The sequence below is a fragment of the Zonotrichia albicollis genome, chromosome 9 (genome assembly GCF_047830755.1).
Source record: "Zonotrichia albicollis isolate bZonAlb1 chromosome 9, bZonAlb1.hap1, whole genome shotgun sequence".
Classification (NCBI taxonomy): Eukaryota; Metazoa; Chordata; class Aves; order Passeriformes; family Passerellidae; genus Zonotrichia; species Zonotrichia albicollis.
In genome coordinates this window covers 23214133-23228296 of record NC_133827.1, presented here as the reverse complement: position 1 = coordinate 23228296, position 14164 = coordinate 23214133, and the positions used below count along the sequence as shown (strand labels likewise).

The following is a 14164-nucleotide window of genomic DNA, read 5'->3' as shown; positions in this document are numbered from 1 at the left end:
TCAGAGCAAGATAGGTTGGTTTTTTAAAAACCAAACACACTGTAGGTAAAGTCCAAGAAAAAGAAGAATTTAAAGCATCATCTTCAGACACTGGTTGATCAGACTTCAAGAACCCACAATGTCAGGGAGGGAACTCTGCTGTATCAGAACCACACCCCTCAGCAGATCCAGGGACTAAATAAGGAACTTCATGAGTTTGTCTATACTTTGCATGAAAAGGTGATGAAAAAGAAAAACAAAATCCAGGGAGATAGAGGTGGAAAGGGCGTTACTGAAAAAAAGCAAGACAAAACTAAACAAAGGAAGCTTTTTTCCCCTTCTATTTATTCCACAGAAGTAATAATATTAAAGAAAATAAATCAAGATTCTCAAAGCAAGAAGATGACAAAATATGCTAAAATGAAATATGCTAAAATTGCTTGAGCAGATTTTACCCAAATACTCTGGGCATAAGATTACAAATGCTTATAAACTCCCTGCAGTCTAAACTCACCAACTAACATTTGGCTTGTGTATTTTAACAACATGCTGTATCTTCTTTATCCCATACACAAAGTAATTTATATACAAATCTTAATGGTTTTATTTTCACAATCATTCTAGATAATTAAATGGAATTTTCCCCACTAGCTGCACCAGAAGCTAATACAAAGATACCCAGATATTCTCCCAGGCCTAGTCTGAGATGATTTTGGTCTGATCTGAGTTGCCTTTTTGAAGCAGCTTACAGCTCCTGAGAACATTCAAGCCATATCCATTCACCATCCAGCATATCAAAATGTAAGGTGAGGTACCCAAAGCCAGCATGCAGCAGCCACAAGAGAAAATATTGTGGGGCAATTCAAGTAAACCATCATGCACACTGGGCAGAGAGAAGCCTCTAACACAATTCCTAGCACCCTTAATTGGATGGTTCCCCCCACCTCCTGCAATGCCTGTAATCCTGCTGGGGCTGGCGTGGGGTGGAGAGCTGTCATAACAATCCATGTGCATCACCAGGGAACCTGGATCTCTAACTCCAAACATCACAGCTAGTCCAGTATCAGTAACACCAAACAGGCTGCCACTCAGGGTTAAACAACAGCAGATACAAGGACAAAGCACTAAAACCCACTTGGGATCAAACTGTTCACTGGTTCTGGACCCACTTGGCCCCACTCTTCAGCCTCTGTGTTATCTTCCCAAAAAACTGAGGATGCTGTGTCATGTTTCTCTACTAGACTTCTAAGCAGTTTAGTACCTACAAGAACACTAGTCTCATCCTAGTGAGCTGCTGAATGGCTTCCCCTATCCTTCATTTTGGCCACCACACTTTGTTTGTGAACTCTTCCTCTTCTGTATGGCTTTCCCTATCCCTCATTTTGGCCACCACACTTTGTTTGTGAACTCTTCCTCTTGCACTCAGGTAAGTTATTCCACCCCTAAAAGTTCTGACTGCATGAATTTTGAACTGAAAACAAGACAACTGTAAGTGAATGAAATTGTACTGGATACATCCCCTCTGAAACAGAATAAAACAGACATGCATGTGATCTGAACAGATGTGACAGGTGAAATGAATAGTCAACATTACCCACCAAAAAAACACACATGAAAAAGAAATTACAGGCAAGTTTGGGAGAAAAATATTGGACAAGAGACAGCCTGAAAAATGGGCAATGATTTGGGAGGGGGAGGGCAAAGAACAGGGCAAAGGCTCAGGAAAGCTAAGACAGCAAGTGCACCACAGGAAAACACTGCAGCCACACGAGAGCAGATGAAACAAAGGGAGGGGAAAGCCTGTGCTGCTTCTGCTGCCTCTCCAAGTGGCAGCCAAAGGGCAGAGCACGGAGACCAAGCTGAGAGGAGCCGTGACAGTGACTGCAAACCACACCTGGCTCCTGTGCAGGAGAAGCTGCACGAACTGGAAAGGCAAGTTGGAGTGGACAAGGCAGCACTCGCATCACAGGAAGAGAAAGTCAGGGTGGAGCAAGAAAAAGGATGAGGAATTCAGAGACAGGAATGAAGGATCAGGTCACAAACTTCACACCTTTTGCATAGCCAAAATGGTAAACTTATCACATCTTTATTATCCAAATCATTTTTCTGGGTCTTAAAATTCAGTATTAATAACAGAAATGTTGATTTTGGTATTTATTAAAATGCTGCTTCCTTATTAATCAAGGATGGCAAATTACAAAAACAACATATACCTAATATTTCCTCCTTGATATAATTTGATGAGGGAAAAGCCCTTTTCTGAACAGCTAGTTTTGTGTGTTGAAGTTTTCTACAAATCAAAGGTTATTCATCCAGGAATAATCTCCACACTACAGATTTTGTATGGGGAGAGAGCACACAGCCAGCCCCAAGTTGAAGCAAGAAAGTGAGGCAATATTCTGATAGTGGCAAGTTAACAGCACTGCTTGGCCAAGGCAGCTACCTGGTGCTTCCCACCACCCCTCCAAACTGCAACGTTTTTCCAAAGTTTTCTTTAAATAAGGTCAATACTTGATCAGGGTGCCAGTGCAACCCTACAAACAGTTGGGGTTTTCCTGCATGTCTTTAGGGGAAAATGGAATTAGGACCCTATTTTCCAGAGGTGACAGCCACAACCAGCCACTGACCTGCCAGCAGCATGCAGGAGTGAAAAGAGAAGAAATCACATCAACCCCACCAACAACCTGCAGGCTGGCAAGGGGAAAAAACCCTATTTTTTAAGCTGTTTAGTACTTTAAAAATCAGAAGTCCACCCTGTGAACAGACACAAACTATAATCTAATAACATGAATACTTTAAGTGGCTTTCACTCCCAATTAACAGGTAATATTATACATGCAGAAGCTGCCATCAGCAACACTCATTTCACTGCTTACTTTAGGAACAATGGTTATTCTACCAAGCTTACAGTTTCTTAAATTATTTTTCAAGCTCACCATTTAGTACCTTACAAAAGTATTAAAGCTCTCAAGTACCTGCTACAGACACAGGCCAGAACTTGATTCTACTAGCTAGATTTATGTGTTAAAATGTGCAAGATGTTCCAGTTGAAGGCATACAATTACTGTGGCACATTTTGCCCACAAGCTCAGGTATCTTATTTAACACATACAGCTACCTAAATATATAAATATCTAGTCAAAAAGTTGTTTTTAAATATCTGAAATACCAAAACTACCCCATTTTCCAGACTTTGCTCAAGCTCACATAATAAAATTAAGGTTCATGTGTTACTGATGGGCACCTGCATAAAGACTTTCAGGCAATGCTGAATTCCTACATTTCCATCACAGAACTCCCTCAGCTAGTGGCACATGACTATCTGTCTCACCAAGATGTTCTGGGTAGAGACTACCAAGAGAGAGGTTCTTGGCATTCTAAGTTAAGCCCAGGCAATGGCTGCATTCAGGTCTGACCATCTCATCTTTTCTGCAGACAAAAAAAAAATTTAAAGATTTGGACTGTCATTGCAATTTATAGCTTTGGGGCCACTGCATGCTTAGGTTTTTAATTAACTTTGGAAACCTAAACCTTGAAAAATATATATACCACTGATCCTTTCTATACACAGCTATTTTATTTTTAAGTGGCCTACTCTTTAATCAGAGATGTTTAAGAAGAAAAGTATCCTTTCCTTTCAAGATAGTTCTGTTGCTACTGAAGGTCTGAAAGTGTCTTTTAAACCCAGAAACTGGATGAAAATGTGAGAACCAAAGACCACAACAGAAATCCAATATGAGCAGTCTTAAGTGCAAGGAAATGGGTTGTCCTTAAGTACATGTGGAGGAGGAATTTAACAGCAGTGTTCCACCATTCAACAGCAACATCACATCAAGATGAGAAAACTTCACCTTCCACAAGCAAGAAAACATTGCACAGGCAGCTACCAGAGCTGGCTAATGTCAGTGCCAGTAACTGGGTTTTTTAAAAAATTAACAGGTTCACTGAAAAATTAATGCTGATTTTCTCTAATTTTTGAAATATTAAGGATGATCCACAACTGCATGGAAGCCACCTTCGAAGTGCAATGGTAAACAGGATGACTCAGGTGGCCACACAACCTGTTTGATATTAATCACTGGCTAAAGCAGACAACACTGATTAAAGGACACTGACATAATTAAGGCCAGGCAACACAGATTTATGGAAGACATGCAATCAAAATATACTTTTGGAAGAACAGAAAAGTCATTGCTTGAGCAAGTAGATAAATTTTAACTTCTGCAGGACATTTCAATTCAGTAGAATGTTAAAAAGGACAAAATCATTTAGAACCACACAAAAAAAATCTCAAATCATCACAACCTAAGTTTTCTTCTCTTCTAAAGAATCTACAACAACACATCTCAGAACAAAATTCTAAAAACCAACTAAGAGGTAAGAAGCTATCTTCTATAGTATGTAACATTGGCCACAAAACTTCTAAAACCTAAGGATGACAAACATGGATATGGTAAATAATGGAAATGACACATCATCAATTGTACCACCATGAATTATTCAGTGACTCAGTCCAGTACAGCAGGTTGCACTGAATAAGGCAAAGTCAAGAGACTCACAAGCAGAAAACACAGGTGATATATGAGAAATATACAACTATTTTGGAAAAACACAGTCCTGAAAACATGCTGAGATGCATTACATTAATCAATTTTAAAGGAATATATGATACAAGATTGACTAGAAGAGCTAACAAAAACCACTTAACCCAGGAAAACAAAAATGCAGAGTAAAGATACACCAAATTTTACCACTGAAGTGATACTGTGTCCCTTCTGTTCTAAGAGGCAAAAGAGCTGTAAATCAGGTGTTCAAAAATTGATAGAATCTGACAGACATGCCTACAGTGAGAAGAAAAAATACCAACAGCACACTAAAGCTCTATTTATTAAGCTTTGAGAAAAAATTAAGTATCTTAGTCTGTAAATGATCACTCAGGTAAAAACATCAGAAGACCCAAATTTATTCAGTGAAGGGACTGAAGAAAGATATCTGGAAATAATCAACAAAGTTACCTGGTTTTAGATCAATGTGAAAATACTTTCTAATAAGTAAGTTCTAGTGTAAACAGAAAATTAATCAGAGAAAAAAAAACTATTAGTCACATTATACAAGATGCCAGCCAAGTCACAGGAGTCCCTTCTGGCTTACCAAACCTGATTCCTGATAAAGGCATGAATTTTCCAAGGCCTATCTACCCACATGCCAGAAAGTTCTTCCTAAGGGAGCAGTGTCCAAACCATCCACTTCTCCAGAAACTGTGCCTCTATTATTACACTTACATTTCTGGATCTCTTGAAGTCTTATAACCTCCCTGTCTCAAACCCTTGCCAAAGTATTTCAATCTCCTGGCAATTTCTGATCAGAAATTGTCCATGCCTACCTCAAACAGCACTTTCAAACTGGCACTGCCCTGCTCACTGCACAGGGGCACCTGAAGCTTCATGTTGCACCCCAGTCAAGCAGGACAAATACAAGCAGCCCTTCAAGCACAGAACTGACAAGAGACTAAGACCTACACTCCTCATAACCAAATCAAAAAACAATTGAGAACATGAAGTAACACAACTCAAGATGTTCTCCTCCTTTCCTACCTACTATTGTGAACTTGGTGGTTAGATGTAGGCTGGAGAGTTTCCACTTCTTGCCTCACCTGCACACAGCCAAAGGTGAACACTTTTCCCAGCTCCCCCACCAGAACACAGCGTGACCTCCACCTTTATTTTATTACCAGACACCAGTGATTAAACTCCAAGCAGAGCCAGGGAACCACACCCTTGGCCTTGCCACTGGCTGGAACACAAATGCTTCTCATTCCAAATCCTAACCCAAAATCCTGCCAGAGCTCACTTCCCAGCTTAAAAAAAAAAAAAAATAAAAATCACTTTGACATCTGCCTACCTTGTACATGGAAAACTTGCTGGTAGATAACTATTTCACCTGTGCCCTTCCACAAGGCATTACAGATCAAGATGCCAAGTGTATCCAGCTGCTCCCCAATCAGAAGCCAGACTGTGAATGCAACCAAAACCCCTCTCCCACTCACATTATACAGCCCATACATACTTTCAAAGTGGAAGAACACAGCTTCAGACAACATTCACTGACACCAACCACTGAATTAACAGACCCGGGCCGCTGACAGGTTCAGGGGTTCATTTTTAACATGTCATTTAAATAATCAGCTTCTTTGGGCTTTGGATATTCTCTCCCTCCCCTCCAACCCCGTTCCTTAAGGTTGCCTGCTCATGCATTTCTGAGACATCCTAAACTTCAGGAAACAAACATCCAATAGTGAGTGTTTAATAAAATATTCTAACAGAGAGAATCAGCATGTCTATCAGACTATATACTACATATGAACTGCAATACTTTTTAATAGCATATCCATTTTTGCAAAATTTGCCAAAAAATTCACTTATTTTGATCCAAGAATTATATCTTTATAAACTGACTTGTGATGTTAGCCTGATCCTGGCCTTAGGACTCTTAAAACTTAAGTGTTACAGAGAAAATCACATAGGCAGATGATTCAGCATTAACTAAGCCTACCATGAAAGCTTCCACTGCTTTTAATGGTGGTTGAATGGGGCATCTGATTTATTAAGTCAAGTTATGAAATGTTTTTACATAAAAACCTTGCCATATGCTATTCCATGATCAGCCTCACTCACTTTCTGTCACACTCAGTCTAACACTGACGTCAGTCCTGCTTTGTGCAGGAGGCTGGAGCTCACAACCACCAAAGGCTCTTCAACTAAATCATCCTCAGATTCTCACACACATGGCTCAAAAAAATCACTTTATAAATCCATGACTTGCCAGCCAAACCAACTCCTGCCACACGACATTCTGACTCTAAGGCTGAAGGCACATAAATTCAGCTATTCAGCTCTCTATCATCACAAACTTCACCCAAAGTCATCTCTGCAGGGTCCAGAGTGCATCTCCTCCTTGTTTCTTCCAGCCTGAACCACCACACATGGATCCCATCTGCTTTCAGCCAAACTGATCAACCATGGACATCCAGAGCCTCTGAGTGTCCCAGCCACACAAACCAGTATCTTTAACATAAAATACTCCTAACAGAACGCAATTTACATGTATTGTCAGGAAGAGAAGGAACATAAACTGTTTCATTGTAACCAGAACCTGAAACAGGAATTTCTCTACTGAATACAAAGGACAAAATTTCAAGTAACAAAACACAAACTGCAGTGCATCATGCTTACTTTCACTGGAATAGTAACTATTTAACAGTACAAAAATATCTTTCTAAACAGTTTTTAAACTGTATATGTAAGCTTGTTTATCTGTTTATAATGACAAACTACATATACAAGCAGACTTACTAAAGCCATCACGTTATTGCTCTTTATTTCCCTAAAATTTTTAAACATATGGCCAAAAAGAGAATTATGATAATGCACTGTTTTAATAACTGAGATGATCAAAAATTAGTGAACCAGAAAGCAGTCAATAACACAGTAATTTAAAACAATTCTCTAAATATCCATCAAAAACTTTCACTGACCTACACACTCTACAACCTCTACAAAGCTCATGGGATTCCTTCTGCTTTTCTCATAATCCTGAGGTCTACATATCCAGCTTCTATATATTACAAGCTTTAAGGATTACAGGAGAGGCTCACTCCTGGAAAAACACACTTTGATTTCATGCTTGGGAAAAAGCTCAGATGCATCAAAACAATTCTATGCATCCTTCCCATTTAAAAAAGAAGAGAGGCAAAGAATGATTTCAATGGCACCCTAGTTTCCCATGCAGGCATCAAGCCATCTCTACAGTGTCTAAATTGAAGGAATGCTTAATCACCTTTAGAGGAAATGGAATGAAAGCCCTCCCTCTGCAAAAAGAGAAGTGGACACGTTTTGTAACCAACACACAGAACAATCTCAGCTCCTAACAAAGCAATGCAAAGACCTCAGCCTGCTACAATCTCCAGCTGCCATCTGAGCTAAACATAAAAAAATAATGGCATTAAACATGCCCATGATGAACTGGTTATATATATCCACACACATATTGCCACCAACCACAAGAGGGCCAATGCATACAGACCTTGTCCTTTAAAGCACTTAATTCTTAGTTCCATCCATAACTTAGGCACACCTTGAGCAAACTTGCTACATTTTCTCACTTCTGGTGATTTTCAAGCCAGATCCTTTATGCAAACAAAAAAAAAACGTTCTGGAGTTGAGAGCAAGAGATACAAGGAGAGGCTAAGCTGGGCAGGAAACTGACTTTGTTGCCAAAAGAGCAAACCCCATCCCCCTGCAGCATTTCACACACCTTGCCTTTCAAATGTCACTCTATTAATTAAAATAAATTGATGAGAAAACCACACAAAGCAAGAGTCCCTTTCAAGGCAAATGCTTCCTCAGTAAACAAAGAAAAAGGTTTCTCCTCACCAAAGCATCCAATGGCTCTCTAGGAAGCTCTGTAGGGAGAAGGCTCCCTAGCTCTGCCCCATGGCTCTCTCTATAATCATGAATTATAAATAGTTTATCTCCACTAATCTTTGAGCAGCAGCACTGAAGGGGGAAAAACTAAGAAAAAAAGAAAAATTAAGAAAAAACTGCTGGGAAAATGGATTTTTTTTTCCTAAATCAGACTATGAGAGAATTTAATACCATACTTTGAAGAGTCCTAGGGAAGAATTTTAAAGACCTCAATGAAAGAATAAGAATCATATATATGACAGTTACCTGAACTTGCAAGACCAGACAAAAGTAGGCAAAATGAGATTGCACATTCTTAGTGATTAAAATAAATAAAGGGGAAAGCACAGATCATAGTGCCCAGCTCACCTTCATCAGTTACTCTGAACCATGTTTTCCCTTCCAGGTTAAATAGAAACCTTTCAGCACAGAGATGTACCAGCAAAGCCTTCAGCCACTCAGCTGTCCCAGCAATTTGTTCCATGGGACTCTGACATCTAGGGCTGGTTTTATTTTAATAAAGTATCTATAGATCTTAAAAAACTACTGATTTTTTCTTACATTCAGGTATGAGGAACTCCAGTGACAGAACTCCATCCAGACATGGGATACACAGAGGTGCTTAGTCACAATTCCTTAATAAAACCCAAAACCTACTTTGCACTCCCTTTTTAGGTTTTTTCCTCAACTGAGGAGTAAAACTTGAGGGCTTTGTAATTAATTTTTTCCTTCAACTGTCTATTTACAAGCATTTTTTTCACTTACATAATCACAGGGACTTTAGTTTTAGTTTACTATATGTTTTAGAAACACAAGCAAAAACGCAAACAGAAGCACCTGAGGATATTTTACAATCATCAAGGTCAACACCTGTAACAAAAGTAAGAGTCCAAGTTTTCACTGTGGTACCAATTTTTTTAAGCACCCTGTGAAACAAATCATTGCTGCTCCAAAACCACATTATATTTTAATTCTGTGCTCCTGCTTTGAAACACAGGCTCCAGAAAGCATTCAGAAAAAGGCCCAAAAGAAATACAGTGAGCAGGTGTCCCCAGGCACGTTCCTGTACCCAGGGGCTGGGAGAGCCTGAGAAGCTCCTAAAACCATTCAACCCAAGTATTTACACCCAGTATTGCCAGATACTGGAGCACTTTATCAAAATCTCAAAATAAGAGATGACATCCAACTTTCAGGGCTAAAATTCTGCCTTCTCTTTAATCCAGCAAACTATTAGACAGAAACTTTATTTTTTTTTAATCACACATTCATTCAGGAATTAACACCAGGCACACAAACACTAATATCAAATGACTGGTACAACTACATGGACCTGGGGAGCAAAGCAGGGGCAGATGGGGCCATGGACACTCCACGTTTCTGCTGGCACCCCCAGGATTAATTAGGTCACACATTTTTACACCGGCATCAGCTAACTGCTCAAAGGATACCTATTCAAATGCATGGCAAGAAAACCAACACCTCATAGCAATAATACTCTTATTATCCACTGCAGTCACCATCCAATAACAAAACTTAAAAATAGCAAAACAAAGCTTTTGTTGGTGACAACTGCAACCAATTTTGTTTACAAAGGTTTCCAATTATCACACTGTGCATCAACCAAATGCTCCATTCACAGAACAGCAAATTAATTTTTGTTTATTAAAGAGTTTCTTAAGAACAAAAGCAACCAGCAGAATCATAAGAAAAAAAATTCACACGTACTTTCCAGGAACTTGCCCAAGTCAGCTCCTGAAGCAAGAAAATAAAATGTGCAGCAAGAAGTTAGAGAAATATAATCAGAATTCAAAAGTCCTTTTCCCATCCACCCAAGCAAACAGATATTCAAGAATGACAGTAAAAGCAGCACACCACGAACGTTGAACTGAATGTTACTGGGGGAAACGTGGATTTTTATTCCAGGAGCACTACTTGGCAATACCTCCTTTTGGCCTACACCTTGTCCCAATTCAAAGCGCAATCAGAGAGAACTGAAAAAGCCGTAAGTACTCTGTTGACACTGAAACTACTTGTCTTGGATCAATAGCAAACGTACACAATTGTGATCGATGCTTTCTTCAGCCTGCCAAGGCTCCTCCAGTCAAACACTGCCGGTCACCGCTGCTCCCAGCACCCTGCTGCCTGCGCGGGGGAAGGCTCGGAGCTCCCTCCTTCCTCGGCCACAGTAACCCGACAGGGCCGGCCGTGCTCGAAGCGGGGCTCACCGCGGCGCTGCCGCTGGGCTGGGAGGGGACGAGCGAGTTCACAAGGGTCAGTGCGAGGGGAGACGGCCCCGGAGGGCGCTGAGGAGCGGCGGGCGCCCCGCCGCCGCCTGACAAGTACCAAGGACCCGCATGGAGAGCTCAAGGCCCGCTCGCCCCATCTCCAACGACCCCTGCAGAGGCCCATGGGGAGCGCAGGGGGGCCCTCCAGGCGCACCCCCCCACCCCCCTGGGCGGCCTCGCCTCCCGGTTAGGCCGCGGGGCGCCTCGCTGCTGCGGCAGCCGAGGCGGACGGGAGCCGCCGGCAGGGCCGGTAGTCGGGCGGGGCGCGCGGCGGCAGGGGCGTGGTAGGGACGGCCGGGACAGCGGCGGGGCCGGGCGGCGGCGGGACGGCGTTACCTGCGCTCCCGGGCGGAGAGTCCCTCACAGCCGCGGCGGCTCCTCAACCCAACAACACAAGATGGCGGGTGCGCCGCCACGCAGCGTCACGTGAGAGCGAAGCCCCACCCCCAGGCCCCGCCGCGAGACCCGGATGAAGCAGCGGCTCTTCCCGCCCACCCCTTCATGTGACGTCATCCTGGAGCGGGGCGGGCCTCCAGCGCCCCCTGCCGGACACGCGAGGACGCCGCAGCGCCACCCCCGCCCCTGCCCTCGCAGCCCTGAGGGGAGATGGGGAAGGAGGGACATGGCCGGGCTGGGGGGACCCGCTCCTCCCGCCCTGCCCGAACCCCCGGTAATCAAATCACTGCCTCAGTTGACTTTGCACTCCACACCTTGAGTCCTGTGTCCAGTTTTGGGCCTCTCAATGCGAGAAGGATGTTAAGCGGCTGGAGCATGTCCAGAGAAGGGAACGGAGCTGGGAAGAAGGGAACCAGTCTGACGAGGAGCAGCTGAAGGAGCTGGGGAGGGGCTCAGCCTGAGGCTCAGGGGGCCCTTCCTGCTCTCCACAACTCCCTGTGACAGGAGGGTGCAGCCGGGGGATGGCCTCTGCTCCCAGCGAACAGGAGACAGGACAGGAAAACATGGCCTTTAGCTGCAGCCAGGTGAGTTTAGGTTGGACACTAGGTAGAAATTCTTCACAGGAGGGGTGATTAGGCATTGGAAGGGGGTGTCAAGGGAGGTTGTGGAGTCACTGTTTCAGGAGGTGTTCAAGGAGTACCTGGATGTGGCACTCGGTGCCCTGGTCTGGTTGACAAGTGGGTATCAGTCACAGGCTGGACTCGATGATCTCAGAGGTCTTTTCCAACCAGAATGATTCCGTGATTCTGTCACCCTCCTGCCACTATCTCACACACACACACACACACAGAGTAGCGCACTGTGGCTCCCAGCCTTATCTGTTTCTTCTGTGAGGTTCCATGAGGCAATTCAGCTTTATCAGTGGCCATGAGAATCTCTGTGAGGAGCCACCGTGTGTGAGCACTCTCAGTGCCCAGGCACTGGACCCGCTCTCGCCCGGGCACTGGAGGAGCCCTGCGGCCGCTTTGCCGTGGGAGTCACCCTGGGAGGCAGCGGCAGCTGCTGTTGCTGCTGACAGAAAAAGGGCATTAGATGATACATATTTTGACTCTTCTGATGGAAAAATCAGGAGCTCAAGGCAAACTTTCTTCAGCTAAAAATACCAGTTTATTTTTAGTCCCCAAACCCATATTAGTACATGAGGCAGAATAGCCCCATGTGGTTCCTTCAGCGTAAAAAACTATTCTTGGCTGTTACGCATTGCTGAAGGTATAACCGTTTTCAGCTGAAACAGTTTCACTCTAATCATGGTGTCAGCCACAACCCATGTAGCTTTCTACATCCTCTTCTAGGTGAATAAATACTTGTCATTGTGTACTGAATGACAGCCAAAAATGATGCAACAGTGAATACTAGTGATTCTTGTGAGCTAATGGGTTGAAAGCCTGTAATTCTTGGGGCTTATTTTTAGCTGAGAGCAACATAGGACTACCTCACCCAAAAAACCTAGAATGGAATTTCTCCATTAGGAGGCTGGTATGGAAAAGCAAAGCTCCCTAGAAAAGGGCTGGCCTCTGATAAGCTGCATTCAATCCCCCTGGTTGTTGTCACACAGCTTGAGCCAATACTAATAATGATAAAGAGAGGGAGGGAGGGAGACCGTGCTGCATTTCAAGCTTTCAGTGAGAACTTCCAATTTAATTGCAGAAGCAGCTGTGCCTTGTTATTCTACTTATCAAATGTGAGTTTGAGCACTCAAAAATATTTTCACATGCTCTAAGACAACCTTTATCTGAGATGGAAGATGTTTAGCACTTGTGGAAATTTTTTTTATCCCAGTTAGCACAAACATTATATTACTGAGACCAAAAAAAAAGAAAACCTAATTTCAAATTCAATAAGCATCTGAAACATTCCTCATCTGCAGAACTTGGCATTTCTGTAAAATACCTCAAGGAAACTCAGATGACAATCTTTTGGTAATAGCAGATGCATCTTAAATCTTCCACAATTCATTCAAGCAGAACAGAGAGAATCTCATGAAAATTCAAGACTGTACCCGTGCGGTAAAATTCCTGCATGGCTCAATGACAGAATGTCAGCTGATATTGTGTAGGTGTGAAATCACCCCAGCAGCCAGTCTGGGTACCAAGGGCATGATGTACTTCAGAGCCCTGGATTACTGTGCCAATTCATTCACACTATTAAAAACCCAAGTGCAGGGAAGCAGCATTCCCAACATACTATAAACTTTCCTTACTAACCCCTTGTTTTCAGCCATTCTGGCTTGGAGGCAGGAGCCCGCCTCCCTCAGTACACCAGCCGGGCTATGAACACAGAGCACAGCTTTGAAATGAGAAATAATGATCACAAAGCAGCCCAGAAGGATGTGCCACAGTCATGTTTCCCCTTGCCACTCCTGCATTTTGTTACTTGAAAAAGTGGTTCCCCTGTTTGTTGAAATAACCAGGGATTTTGTCTGGGAAGAATCAATATGTTCTCAGCAGCCTGTTTTCCATGCCCTCATTTGTCACATCCCTAAAAATAATGAAAACAGCAACAAAGCAGGCAAACATCCAACTGCAGTTTTTAAAGTCAGTCACTTCAATGCATCTGTCACCTCAGGTGGCTTGTGCTGAAAGACACAATACCACAAACAAGCTGCTACTTCTGCAACACTCAATTACTTTTAGATGTCTTGGATTTATTTGGACACTCCCATAAGGTTAAAATGTTATTTTGTCTCCTTAATCCTCACAGATAAACCCCGAACCTTGAGCCAGGAAGAGCTTGATCACACCGTTTCTCTTTCTCTCTGCTGTGACCACTCTGAGCTCTTTAGGTGAGACTTCCTGCTGCCACAGGCTGTCCCCTGCAGCCAACAGCAATGACTGTGACAGGAGCATCCTTGAGAAATCCACTGCAATCTGAGCATTCAGACAGGCTGAACCCACTCTTGGGGGTGGCTGAAGTGCTAGTGCCTCCTCTATTGTACTTTGCCTACTCTGGGGAAATGTAACGTTTTTGTTAAACAAAATCCCT

At 43.0% G+C, this 14164-nt stretch overlaps 1 protein-coding gene across 12 annotated transcripts in view; it reads right to left on the bottom strand.

Annotated features, from left to right (window-relative positions):
* GIGYF2 (GRB10 interacting GYF protein 2) overlaps nt 1-11208 on the bottom strand; it is a 75601-nt gene extending 64393 nt beyond the window's left edge. For 9 of the 12 annotated variants that reach the window (XM_074546985.1, XM_074546989.1, XM_074546993.1 and 6 more), the window contains exons 1-2: nt 11063-11192; nt 10167-10193 (exon numbers count right to left, since the gene is read on the bottom strand). The gene's annotated coding sequence lies outside the window, so the exon portion shown is untranslated. Of the gene's footprint in view, nt 1-10166; nt 10194-10497; nt 10685-11062 lie in introns of all 12 variants that reach the window. The other 3 variants (XM_074546987.1, XM_074546988.1, XM_074546986.1) reach the window with 3 other exon arrangements.
* Nucleotides 11209-14164: the final 2956 nt, after the last annotated feature.